The 5,000-nt window shown below is 41.0% G+C and overlaps 1 long non-coding RNA gene across 1 annotated transcript in view; it reads left to right on the top strand.

Annotated features, from left to right (window-relative positions):
- The first annotated feature begins 967 nt into the window (after window positions 1-967).
- The window catches only part of LOC118763516, a 20,280-nt gene continuing 16,247 nt past the window's right edge, over window positions 968-5,000 (top strand). The window contains exons 1-3 of the long non-coding RNA XR_004999276.1: window positions 968-1,079; window positions 3,541-3,542; window positions 3,828-3,842. This is a non-coding gene — a long non-coding RNA (uncharacterized LOC118763516). The remainder of the gene's footprint in view (window positions 1,080-3,540; window positions 3,543-3,827; window positions 3,843-5,000) is intronic.

Raw genomic sequence — 5,000 nt, 5'->3', positions numbered from 1 at the left:
TATATATATGTATATATACAAATACATGTATTGACAACACGTATTATATATGTCTATATATATAATTTTAAAAAACATAACAGGTAAAACTTAAATAGCAAAATATATCAATATACACATGTGACAATGAATAAATTTTGGCAATACTGGGACACGAGAACAAAAAAAAATTTAAGCAATAATTTCTCATATTTTATTTTATGTTTCGCATAAAGCATCCTATATATTTGATGCATAGAGGGAAGCGGCGAAATATACAACGAGTTTCTTTTCATAAATATTGAAAGAGATGAAAAAATTAGCATAGTATGTATTCAGTTGATCTACCTCAATCACCTTATACCAATATACAGTTCTTGAATCTTATTGATTGATTCATTTATTTGTTCTGAATTACTTATAAAAGTATTTATGTATACATCTAGTTAGCTAGATAGTTATAAAGGTGTGGATGTAATGTGTGTTGTATTCACTTGAGATAACTCATAAATATATATATATATATATATATATATATATATATATATATATATATATATATTATATTATATTATATTATATTATATTATATATTATATTATATTAGATATATATATATATATATATATATATATATATATATATATTTTTGTATGTATGTATGTATGTATGTATGTATGTGGTATGTATGTATGTATGCATGTATGTATGTATATATGTACTATGTGGTTGTTCGTGTATTTGCATGGTGCTTCGTAATATTTCATGATACAAGAAATAAAAAGTTCCGACTTTGTGCTGAAGTTTTTAGTGCTTAATATATGTTTATTTACGTCCAAAAGAAAGTTTACATAATCCAGTGCAACAGGATAGTTGCATCGATATTTTGGTCGACTATGCACCTCAGCATATTGGTCCCCTTTATTTCTCGTTCAAAACATGTAGTATCATTTAAATGTAGACAAACAAATGGTTTGATTAGGGTATAATCAATTTGGCGAAGAAACTAAAGAGAAAATATTACGACGATGACCACCACAGATCTACAATGGAAGAATTCACCACGTGTAGTTGAGGGTAAAAGAAAACGTTGAACGACAGTAAGTACGTCCAAAATTTATAAAGCAGTGACATACATACATACATAGATATTTGTAGCACACATATATATACGTGCAGAGTGAAAATAAATCACACTATTTAATGTGACGGACTACACTGCAAAAAAATCAAAAAAATCACTGATTTCATTTCCGTTTACAAACTTTCTCCGTGTCTACACTAAACATACGCACAAATCCTTTTATGTATACACACGCAATATTTAAGAAAAAAAGGAATATACACAAAAAAGAACGAAACATGTGTATATACACACACAATATTTAAGAACAAAAGGAATATACACAAAAAAAGAACGTATCAAAAACAAATATTTTACTTTTATCGTATTGTTGTTTACATTTTCTGTCTCTACGGATGACCAGAAGCAACAAAATCGCCATGGTGGAATCCATAGTGGAGTGCGATAAGACTGGTCGCTGCTCCAAAATAGAACACTGCCCAGAAAATCACACCTGCCACATCTGTACGGAACCCGAAAATACGTTCCGTAATCGCTGGGTCGAATGTGGGACATGTCTCATCTCTGTCTGCCTCCAATGTGCCACGGACTTTCAGAAGATCCCAGGCCAAAAAAAGAGCCAACATAATGCTATGATGGATAGACTCTGGAAGATGGTTCAGCTTAAATCTTGGACTTTTCAGTGTCAGGCCTGCGTGCCTCCACAACCGACGATTGTGTCTCCCCCTGCCACTCCCGTGGAGGAGGCGGAACAGCAACAGCAGCAACAACAAAATCAACCACAATTAGAGCAGCAGCAGCAACAACAACAACAGCAGCAACAACAAAATCAACCACAACCAGAGCAGCAGCAGCAACAACAGCAGCAACAACAACAACATCATCAACAACAAAATCAACCACAACCAGAGCAGCAGCAGCAACAACAACAACATCAACAACAACAGCAGCAACAACAAAATCAACCACAACCAGAGCAGCAGCAGCAACAACAACAACAACAACAACACCAACTGACCAGTGCGGTTCTTGCAGAACTGCAACAATCGATCTGTGCTTTAAGAGGGGAAGTAGCAGGAATAAAAGCAAGCATTCAGGTTGGACTCCACAATGAGGGGTCTTATCGGAATGCTCTGCTAAAGAACCTCCCTGTACCTGTACCTGTACCTCTTGTCGCATCTAAGACCGCGGATTCTGCTACCCATGAAGTTATTGCCATTGGGATGCCAGAAGACATGGCTGATCTTCAGGCATTTGCTGCTAACTCAGCCAAAGACCTAGGCTGCGTTCCCCCAACGGGTGCTCTCCGCCTGGGACGACCTGGCCCAAAACCCAGGCTCATCAAGCTGTCTTTTTCAGACCACGCTGAGGCAACCTCTTACCATCTGGCCTCAGTTAAAGCTGGGCGTGAAAATCGGACCACCTTCCGAACACGCCCAGGCTTACCGTCCGATGTACGTACGAAGCTACGTGTAGCGGCTTCCCTGAACAGGAACTCAGCTCTACAAGAAAGCTTCAGTCTTCGGGAAGATGGACAAATCTGGAGATTTGTTAAGACTGCTGAAACGTGGAAGAGAGATACCAGCTGGTCTGAGTGCTCTCTACGCACAATAACTAACACTGAAAATAAATCTAAAAAGACTACAGCAACTCAGGGAAACTAAGCCAGAACAACCTGCCATCCTCTACACACCATCATAAACTGCGAGCAGGGTACAAATTGTTGTCCTTAAATGCTCGCAGTTTATGCAACAAAATACATTTGTTCAACGCCTACGTCAGAAGTATTGACCCTGACTTCATCACTGTCACGGAAACATGGGCGCATTCCTTACTCTGTGATGGGGTTTTCAACATTACGGGGTACAACCTCTTCCGTAAAGACCGCATTAACCGCCGTGGTGGTGGTGTGATGGTCTACGTTCGTTCAAATTTTTCGGTAATTCCTTGTGCCGATTTGAACGAATCACAAGAAGTTTTTTTCTGTGACGTACGTATGACCATGTCAACACTCCTGCTTGGCGTTGTTTATCGTCCCCCAAATTACCATCAGGACACACAGCTTTGCAATATCCTCCGAGCTGCTGCCAGGAATACAGCCACTTATGTTTTTATTGCAGGCGATTTCAATCATCCTGATATCAATTGGGAAACCTTCCATTGGCCACAGAGTGCAAACGATTTTGTTGAGCTTGTACTGGACTCAAACTGGTCACAAGTAGTCACCTCTCCAACAAGAGGCGACAAAACCTTGGACCTGCTCTTCACCACAACTCCTGAAGCGGTTATCAATTGCACTACGGAGGAACCTCTAGGTGACTCTGATCATGCTATGATCATCGCCAATCTGGCTCTTGCTGGCAACAAAAACCTGAACCATCTCCAATCTGCTTCCTTCGATTGGAAGAGAGCAGATTGGAACCTGTACCACACTGAACTACAGCACCCAAACTGGCGTGAATTCTACAACTCTTGAGATGTGAATACTATACTCTAGAGTATCCTGGACTCAATATGGGCAGCATGTGCAGCATCAGTGCCACGTAAAGAGAAAAAGAAGAACCGCCCCAAAAGGGCAATTTGGGAAACTTCAGCGGTCCGACTTGCCAGGAAGGAACGTCGGACTGCTGAACGGGAATACAAGTTGCATAAATCAGACACCAACAGGAAGAAGCGAAATAAATCTTCCAACCATCTCAAGCAAGTGACAAAAAAAGCAGTGCTTGAATTTGAACAGTGCATAGCAGCCAATCCTGACAGCAAGGTTTTCTGGAAATATGTGCATTCAAAGCAGAGACCTCACTCTCCAGTGAGCCCTCTTCGCAACCCTCACACAAACCAGATCACTGACGATCCCAAGAAATGCGCAGAACTCATTGCCGAGTGCTATGCAAACATAATCACTGTTGAAAGTCAAAATGTACCATCTTCACCATCACTAACAGCAAATTCCATAACAACTATGGAATTTACACCTGCAATGCTGCGACGTCACCTTCAAAATAAGCGCAACTATGCCTCCCCTGGTCTCGATGGAGTTACATACCTGCTTCTCAAACGTGGCAAGTACTTCCTTTTACACCAGCTTTCTATTTTATTCCAGTACTGTCTCAACAATGGTGCTACTCCGGAGCAGTGGAAAACTGCCAGTGTCATTCCTCTGTTCAAAAAGGGCGACCGCACATTACCTGTCAACTATCGCCCAGTCAGTCTCACTAGCTGTATTGCAAAACTGATGGAATGGTGTGTCAGAGAAACACTCTGGAACTTCTGGAGCTCTCACAGTCTCATCCGACCCTCACAATATGGATTTGTCCCTAACTCCAGCTGCAGTGATCAGCTTGTCGAGTTCCTTGAGGACAATACTCAGATCACTGACAGTGGCTCATGGGTGGATGTTGTCTACCTTGACTTTGCTAAGGCTTTCAACTCTGTGCCACACAAAAGGCTTATGGTGAAACTCTCTGCAATGGGTGTGAGGGATGACCTTTTTAACTGGTTGAAATCCTTCATCCTCAGCCGAAAGGAGGTAGTCACAGTTCTAGGACAGCACTCTACACCATATGAGATGTCATCGGGTGTACCACAGGGATCTGTCCTTGGTCCCCTCTTGTTTGTGGCAAACATTAATGACATAGATGCCAATTTAAAGAATGCCACAGTATTGAAATATGCAGACGACATCAAGCTGTACCTTGAAATCAAGAGGACAGATACTGATGTCTACAACTCTTTCCTGCAATCAGACCTAGACACAATGCAGCAATGGATCACAGACTGGCAACTGAAACTGGCTGTGGACAAGTGTACCACCATGCATTTTGGGAGAAAAAAGCCCTGCGTCCACATACTCCCTCCACAACACTGATATCAAGAAATCCTCTTGCGAGCGTGACCTAGGCATCACTGTCAGCAGTGATTTGCGTTGGACAAAGCA

Source organism: Octopus sinensis, linkage group LG5, assembly GCF_006345805.1.
Source record: "Octopus sinensis linkage group LG5, ASM634580v1, whole genome shotgun sequence".
NCBI classification, from domain to species: Eukaryota; Metazoa; Mollusca; class Cephalopoda; order Octopoda; family Octopodidae; genus Octopus; species Octopus sinensis.
The sequence above is the reverse complement of the archived record's forward strand: the minus strand, read 5'-3'. Positions and strand labels throughout refer to the sequence as shown.